The sequence below is a fragment of the Colias eurytheme genome, chromosome 22, assembly GCF_061535395.1.
Source record: "Colias eurytheme isolate Ceu_HAF_F1 chromosome 22, ilColEury1 Martin Lab GWU primary, whole genome shotgun sequence".
Taxonomy (NCBI): domain Eukaryota; kingdom Metazoa; phylum Arthropoda; class Insecta; order Lepidoptera; family Pieridae; genus Colias; species Colias eurytheme.
The window spans coordinates 7,169,502-7,178,834 of NC_143001.1; positions in this window are offsets into that span (position 1 = coordinate 7,169,502).

Sequence of the window (9,333 nt, forward strand, 5' to 3'; positions counted from 1 at the left end):
ATTTCCACCGCTGGTTTCCGAGTTTCATACAACGCGAAATTCGACGGCTCTCCGAAACGGCGCCAGATAGGTGGGGGGTGTGGAACTAAAAAATGATCAGAAACATGGGGCGCTACCAGGGCAATGGAGAAATTTCAAATTGGACGCAATTTTTTTTTCAAAAATGGCCAATTTTTCGAGGCAAGATGGTGGCGCCGGTTATTTCACGATCGGTCTGAAAATTTACATTTGTGCTCTTATCGGCCATATTTACAAAACTGCATACTCAGAATCTCTCTCCGACCCCTGGTTTCCATTTTCCATACATCACGAAATTCAACGGCTCTCTGAACCGGTGGCAGGTAGGTCGGGGTCGCCGAAGTAAAAAATGCTTCAAAACTTGGTCCGCTTCCAGGCATATAAAAATTTTTGGTAAAAAGCGAAATTTTTTTTTTCGAAAATTTTGTATGGAAATTTCCATAGTAGGAAGGGTTATTGAATAGCAACGGCAAAAGACGGCGCCGCGGGCTGCTTGCTGCCCGCGCACCGCGCAACCTCAAAGGTCGACAGCCTCCCGGAGTAGAAAATATTTATTAACTTTTGAACTACCGCACGAGCCAAGCGAGCGAAGCGAGCGAATCACGGCAGCGGCTGGCGTAAATATTCAAATAGGTAGCGAGGAGCGAAGCGACGAGCGAGTAAGGTTAACTTTTGAACTACCGCACTAGCCAAGCGAGCGAAGCGAGCAAGTCACGTCAGCGGCCTGCGTAAATATTCAAAGAAGTAGCGAGGAGCGAAGCGACGAGCCAGTTAGGTTAACTTTTGAACTACCGCACTAGCCAAGCGAGCGAAGCGAGCAAGTCACGTCAGCGGCCGGCGTAAATATTCAAAGAAGTAGCGAGGAGCGAAGCGACGAGCCAGTTAGGTTAACTTTTGAACTACCGCACTAGCCAAGCGAGCGAAGCGAGCAAGTCACGTCAGCGGCCGGCGTAAATACTCAAAGAAGTAGCGAGGAGCGAAGCGACGAGCGAGTTAGGTTACTTTTGAACTAACGCACTAGCCAAGCGAGCGAAGCGAGCAAGTCACGTCAGCGGCCGGCGTAAATATTCAAATAGGTAGCGAGGAGCGAAGCGACGAGCGTGTTAAGTAAACTCTTTAACAGTTTATTATGAAAAGTCACTGCCCACTATCGATTAGACACCTCAAAATGATGAAATTCGGGGATCACGTTTCAAGAATTTAACCAATATTTGAATAAGTAATTTATAAACAGTTTCGACTGACTGTAGAATCGCTGTTAGCAGATGTAACAAATGGACAGGAAATTCAAATGCATTTTCAAATGACTGAAGATTTCTGCCCTGGGATGAGCCGCGAGCTGCTTGCAGCTCGCGCACCACGCACCCTCGAAGGTAGACAGCCCCCCGGAATAGAAAATATTTGAATGGGAAATTTATAAGCACTTCCGATTGACTGTGGAATCGCTGTTAGCAGGTATTTACAAATTGACGGGGAATTTTTATGCATTTTCAACTGACTGAAGATTTCTGCCCTGGGATGCTTCGCGGGCTGCTTGCAGCCCGCGCACCACGCACCCTCGAAGGTGGGCAGCCTCCCGAAGTGGAAAATACTTGAATGGAGAATTTATAAGCATTACCGACTGACTGTAGAATCGCTGTTAGCAGATGTAACAAATGGACAGGAAATTCGAATGCATTTTCAAATGACTGCCCTATTGCTTCAACCCAGAGGCAAAAGAGGCTCGCGGGCTGCTTGCAGCCCGCGCACCACGCACCCTCGAAGGTCGACAGCATTTCAAAATAGAAAATATTTGAATTGGGAATTTATAAGCACTTCCGATTGACTGTGGAATCGCTGTTGGCAAATAATAACAAATTGACGGGGGATTTTGATGCATTTTCTAATGACTGCCCTATTGCTTCAACCCAGGGGCAAAAGGGGCTCGCGGGCTGCTTGCAGCCCGCGCACAACGCACCAGCTAGTTATAATATATAAAGCTACACTACCACTCACTCACTGACTGACATCGGTTTTCTCGGAAACTACGCGGAAAGTGGGGGGGATAATGACGTGATCGTGTAGAGGTGCGCCGAGTGACCAGAGGAAAAATATAGCGATCTCGATCACCTTCGAAAACCGAGTGGACCCCTGGAGGTGCGCAAAAACGGTGATACCTGGAGGGGGGGTGTCTGAACAAAAAATGCTCGGAACTGGTGGCGATTACCAGGGGTGGTGGAAAAATGGCGATTTTCGCGAAAACAAGATGGCCGCCGTACTTTGCCAAAATCGCCGTTTATGAATCCTTACGTCTCAAATTTGGCACACATGCTCTGTTCAAGCCGGCGAATCGATCGGTGCCCCGTTCGAGTGGCTCCGGGCTCCCGTTTCCGACTTTCATACATTGGAAAATCCAACGGCCCGCGGAAACGGTGCGAGTTGGGTGGGGGGTGTCGGAACTAAAAATGATCACCACCCTGGGACGCTACCAGGGAGCCATAGTGGGTCGCTCGATTTTGGAATTTTTCCATTTTTGGCGCAAACATAAAACCGTAAATTTAGACGAGGTGGCGCAACGGAGAAATACACCAATGATGCATTCGTACTCGCCCAGCTCCCAGGATATCCAGAAAAATACGAAATCTTAAACTTTCTCACAGCCCGCGGAGACGGTCAACGGCCCGCGCAAACGGTAGCAGCTACATCTGGGGTGCTCAAACTAAATGTGTAGTAGACCTCGAGCAATTACCACAGATAGTGAAAAAAATTCAAAATGGCGGAAAAAATGGCCGCCGCCATACAAATGCTAAAACGGCCATCGCTGGTCCGATCGCGCTGAAACTTGGCACAGGGGCTTTAATCGAGCCGCACATTAAGTTGGCATACTCATAATCGAGTTTCCATCGCTGGTTTCCGAGTTTCATACAACGCGAAATTCGACGGCTCTCCGAAACGGCGCCAGATAGGTAGGGGGTGTAGAACTAAAAAATGATCAGAAACATGGGGCGCTACCAGAGCAAAGGAGAAATTTAAAATTGGACGCCATTTTTTTTTCAAAAATGGCCAATTTTTCAAAGCAAGATGGTGGCGCCGGTTACTTTACGATCGGTCTGAAAATTGACTTCTGTGCTCCAATCGGCCAAATATACAAATCTGCATACTCAGAATTTCTCTCCGACCCCCGGTTTCCATTTTCCATACATCACGAAATTCAACGGCTCTCTGAACCGGTGGCAGGTAGGTCGGGGTCGCCTAAGTAAAAAATGCTTCAAAACCTGGTCCGCTCCCAGGGATGTAAAAAGTTTTGGTAAAATGCGAAATTTTTTTTTTTCGAAAATTTTGTATGGAAATTTCAAGGTAGGAAGGATGATTGAATAGCAACGGCAAAAGGTGGTACCGCGGGCTGCTTGCTGCCCGCGCACCGCGCAACCTCTAAGGTCGACAGCCTCCCGGAGTAGAAAATATTTATTAACTTCTGAACTACCGCACGAGCCAAGCGAGCGAAGCGAGCGAATCACGACAGCGGCTGGCGTAAATATTCAAATAGGTAGCGAGGAGCGAAGCGACGAGCGAGTTAGGTTAACTTTTGAACTACTGCACTAGCCAAGCGAGCGAAGCGAGCAAGTCACCTCAGCGGCCGGCGTAAATATTCAAAGAAGTAGCGAGGAGCGAAGCGACGAGCGAGTTAGGTTAACTTTTGAACTACCGCACTAGCCAAGCGAGCGAAGCGAGCAAGTCACGTCAGCGGCCGGCGTAAATATTCAAAGAAGTAGCGAGGAGCGAAGCGACGAGCCAGTTAGGTTAACTTTTGAACTACCGCACTAGCCAAGCGAGCGAAGCGAGCAAGTCACGTCAGCGGCCGGCGTAAATACTCAAAGAAGTAGCGAGGAGCGAAGCGACGAGCGAGTTAGGTTACTTTTGAACTACCGCACTAGCCAAGCGAGCGAAGCGAGCAAGTCACGTCAGCGGCCGGCGTAAATATTCAAACAGGTAGCGAGGAGCGAAGCGACGAGCGTGTTAAGTAAACTCTTTAACAGTTTATTATGAAAAGTCACTGCCCGCTATCGATTAGACACCTCAAAATGATGAAATTCGTAAAATAAGTAATTTATAAACAGTTTCGACTGACTGTAGAATCGCTGTTAGCAGATGTAACAAATGGACCGGAAATTCAAATGCATTTTCAAATGACTAAAGATTTCTGCCCTGGGATGAGCCGCGAGCTGCTTGCAGCTCGCGCACCATGCACCCTCGAAGGTAGACAGCCCCCCGGAATAGAAAATATTTGAATGGGAAATTTATAAGCACTTCCGATTGACTGTGGAATCGCTGTTAGCAGATATTAACAAATTGACGGGGAATTTTTATGCATTTTCAACTGACTGAAGATTTCTGCCCTGGGATGCTTCGCGGGCTGCTTGCAGCCCGCGCACCACGCACCCTCGAAGGTGGGCAGCCTCCCGAAGTGGAAAATACTTGAATGGAGAATTTATAAGCATTACCGACTGACTGTAGAATCGCTGTTAGCAGATGTAACAAATGGACAGAAAATTCGGATGCATTTTCAAATGACTGCCCTATTGCTTCAACCCAGGGGCAAAAGGGGCTCGCGGGCTGCTTGCAGCCCGCGCACAATGCACCCTCGAAGGTCGACTGCATTCCAGAATAGAAAATATTTGAATTGGGAATGTATAAGCACTTCCGATTGACTGTGGAATCGCTGTTGACAAATAATAACAAATTGACGGGGGATTTTGATGCATTTTCAAATGACTGCCCTATTGCTTCAACCCAGGGGCAAAAGGGGCTCGCGGGCTGCTTGCAGCCCGCGCACAACGCACCAGCTAGTCATATATATATAAAGCTACACTACCACTCACTGACTGACTGACATCGGGTTTCTCGGAAACTACGCGGAAAGTTGGGGGGATTTTGACGTGATCGTGTAGAGGTGCTCCCAGTGACCACCGGAAAAATATAGCGATCTCGATCATCTTCGAATACCGAGTGGACCCCTGGAGGTGCGCGAAAACGGTGCCACCTGGAGGGGGGGTGTCTGAACAAAAAATGCTCGGAACTGGTGGCGATTACCAGGGGGGGTGGAAAAATAGGGATTTTCGCGAAAACAAGATGGCCGCCGTACTTTACCAAAATCGCCGTTTATGAATCCTTACGTCTCAAATTTGGCACACGTGCTCTGTTCGAGCCGGCGAATCGATCGGTGCCCCGTTCGAGTGGCTCCGGGCCCCAGTTTCCAACTTCCATACAACGTAAAATCCAACGGCCCGCGGAAACGGTGCGAGTTGGGTGGGGGGTGTCGGAACTAAAAATGATCACCACCCTGGGACGCTACCAGGGAGCCATAGTGGGTCGCTCGATTTTGGAATTTTTCCATTTTTGGCGCAAACATAAAAACGTAAATTTAGACGAGATGGCGCAACGGAGAAATACACCAATGATGCATTCGTACTCGCCCAGCTCCCAGGATATCCAGAAAAATACGAAATCTTAAACTTTCCCTCATCTCGCGAAGACGGTCAACGGCCCGCGCAAACGGTAGCAGCTACATCTGGGGTGCTAGAACTAAACTTGGAGTAAACCTCGAGCAATTACCACAGATAATGAAAAAAAATCAAAATGGCGGAAAAAATGGCCGCCGCCATACAATTTCTAAAACGGCCATTGCTAGGCCGATCGCGCTGAAACTTGGCACAGGGGCTTTAATCGAGCCGCACAGTAAGGTGGAATACTCATAATTGAATTTCCACCGCTGGTTTCCGAGTTTCATACAACGCGAAATTCGACGGCTCTCCGAAACGGCGCCAGATAGGTGGGGGGTGTGGAACTAAAAAATGATCAGAAACATGGGGCGCTACCAGGGCAATGGAGAAATTTCAAATTGGACGCAATTTTTTTTTCAAAAATGGCCAATTTTTCGAGGCAAGATGGTGGCGCCGGTTATTTCACGATCGGTCTGAAAATTTACATTTGTGCTCTTATCGGCCATATTTACAAAACTGCATACTCAGAATCTCTCTCCGACCCCTGGTTTCCATTTTCCATACATCACGAAATTCAACGGCTCTCTGAACCGGTGGCAGGTAGGTCGGGGTCGCCGAAGTAAAAAATGCTTCAAAACTTGGTCCGCTTCCAGGCATATAAAAATTTTTGGTAAAAAGCGAAATTTTTTTTTTCGAAAATTTTGTATGGAAATTTCCATAGTAGGAAGGGTTATTGAATAGCAACGGCAAAAGACGGCGCCGCGGGCTGCTTGCTGCCCGCGCACCGCGCAACCTCAAAGGTCGACAGCCTCCCGGAGTAGAAAATATTTATTAACTTTTGAACTACCGCACGAGCCAAGCGAGCGAAGCGAGCGAATCACGGCAGCGGCTGGCGTAAATATTCAAATAGGTAGCGAGGAGCGAAGCGACGAGCGAGTAAGGTTAACTTTTGAACTACCGCACTAGCCAAGCGAGCGAAGCGAGCAAGTCACGTCAGCGGCCTGCGTAAATATTCAAAGAAGTAGCGAGGAGCGAAGCGACGAGCCAGTTAGGTTAACTTTTGAACTACCGCACTAGCCAAGCGAGCGAAGCGAGCAAGTCACGTCAGCGGCCGGCGTAAATATTCAAAGAAGTAGCGAGGAGCGAAGCGACGAGCCAGTTAGGTTAACTTTTGAACTACCGCACTAGCCAAGCGAGCGAAGCGAGCAAGTCACGTCAGCGGCCGGCGTAAATACTCAAAGAAGTAGCGAGGAGCGAAGCGACGAGCGAGTTAGGTTACTTTTGAACTAACGCACTAGCCAAGCGAGCGAAGCGAGCAAGTCACGTCAGCGGCCGGCGTAAATATTCAAATAGGTAGCGAGGAGCGAAGCGACGAGCGTGTTAAGTAAACTCTTTAACAGTTTATTATGAAAAGTCACTGCCCACTATCGATTAGACACCTCAAAATGATGAAATTCGGGGATCACGTTTCAAGAATTTAACCAATATTTGAATAAGTAATTTATGAACAGTTTCGACTGACTGTAGAATCGCTGTTAGCAGATGTAACAAATGGACAGGAAATTCAAATGCATTTTCAAATGACTGAAGATTTCTGCCCTGGGATGAGCCGCGAGCTGCTTGCAGCTCGCGCACCACGCACCCTCGAAGGTAGACAGCCCCCCGGAATAGAAAATATTTGAATGGGAAATTTATAAGCACTTCCGATTGACTGTGGAATCGCTGTTAGCAGGTATTTACAAATTGACGGGGAATTTTTATGCATTTTCAACTGACTGAAGATTTCTGCCCTGGGATGCTTCGCGGGCTGCTTGCAGCCCGCGCACCACGCACCCTCGAAGGTGGGCAGCCTCCCGAAGTGGAAAATACTTGAATGGAGAATTTATAAGCATTACCGACTGACTGTAGAATCGCTGTTAGCAGATGTAACAAATGGACAGGAAATTCGAATGCATTTTCAAATGACTGCCCTATTGCTTCAACCCAGAGGCAAAAGAGGCTCGCGGGCTGCTTGCAGCCCGCGCACCACGCACCCTCGAAGGTCGACAGCATTTCAAAATAGAAAATATTTGAATTGGGAATTTATAAGCACTTCCGATTGACTGTGGAATCGCTGTTGGCAAATAATAACAAATTGACGGGGGATTTTGATGCATTTTCTAATGACTGCCCTATTGCTTCAACCCAGGGGCAAAAGGGGCTCGCGGGCTGCTTGCAGCCCGCGCACAACGCACCAGCTAGTTATATATTATAAAGGCGAAAGTTTGTAAGGATGTATGGATGTATGGATGTATGGATGTTTGTTACTCTTTCACGTAAAAACTACTGAACCGATTACAATGAAATTTAGCACACATATAGAGGGTATTGTAAAGGTCATGGTACTGCATGTGTTTCTTTATCGTGATTTTATAAAAGGTACGTGTAGGAAGAAAGTAATTTGGTAAATATAAAAACATAATCTATACTTCTAAACTAATATTATAAAGAGGAAAGGTTTGTATGTATGTATGTATGGTTTTCACACATAAACTACTGAACCGATTATAATAAGATTCACCACACATATAGAGGGTAACTTTGATTGACACATAGGATAGGTTTTATCCCGGAAATCCTTCGGGAGTGGGAACTATGCGGGTTTTCCATTGAAAACGCGGGCGAAGACGCGGGCGAAAAGCTAGTATAATATATAATGGGTAAATGTGAAGGTAAAACATAACTGTGTAAAGGCAATTTATATTTTGTATTTATGTATATTATAGGTATGTTAGTAATACTCCTACAGATTTAAGTATTAGATGTATAAGTATTAAACAATTATTCAGATCGTCTTACAAACTGATGCAGTAACCACACAAAAAATAAACTAGCAAAAATAATTTCAAATACTTTCCTAAGAAAATATGGAAACGTCAATATGAAAACAGCCTTATTTAACCTAGGTTAAGACGAAGTAACTTGGTTCTAGGTACCTATTGCCATAGAAATCTACACGTCAGGATGAATAATGATCGAATTTACATATAGGTCTTGTTGGTAAGTTAAATCTTTATTCGTATGTGTGTAAGTCTGTTTATCTGTAACGTATTATTATTTGTTTTTTTTTTTAACCGTGGATGAAGCCGTGGTATAAAGCTAGTTACTTATTAATGAAGCCAAGGCACTAGATTTTTTTATTATAAAAAGTAACAAATGGTAACTCCAATAAAATACACAAAAAACATTTTGTTGAGATCATAAACACGAATTTTAAATAAAAGGGTTTTACTTTTCCTCATAAAATGTATTCGTGTTAAAGCAATCGCATTTGGTACATAAAAATCAATAATCTTCACAAGTATAATCATGATCTCAAATGCGTAATTCATAACATAACTTCACATGCTTTTACACCTACTCATTGGTTATGTGCATAAAAAACTTTTCCGTATACCGAAATATTTTATGATGCTGTAAACACGGAACAACTGTTAGAAAATTTTAATATATGAGTTTTATGAACATTTTAGATGTAATTTACTCGCACTCGCTCCGGCTTCTCCCGGAGAAACATTTTACAGACGGTTACGGTCACGGTTAAGGTCACAGTCACGGTCACGGTCACGGTCACAGTCACGGTCACGGTCACGGTCACGGTCACGGTCACAGTCACGGTCACGGCCACGATCACGGTCAGATGTTGACCTTTATTAGTTCTACTGATATTGTGCGTGGTACTCTAAAAATTGTGTGTGAAGTTGAGATGTCTTTTCATTTACAAAACATGAATCGTGCTCAAAATGAACGATTATTTCCAATCTTTGAAAAAATATACGTAAAGCAAATCATAATT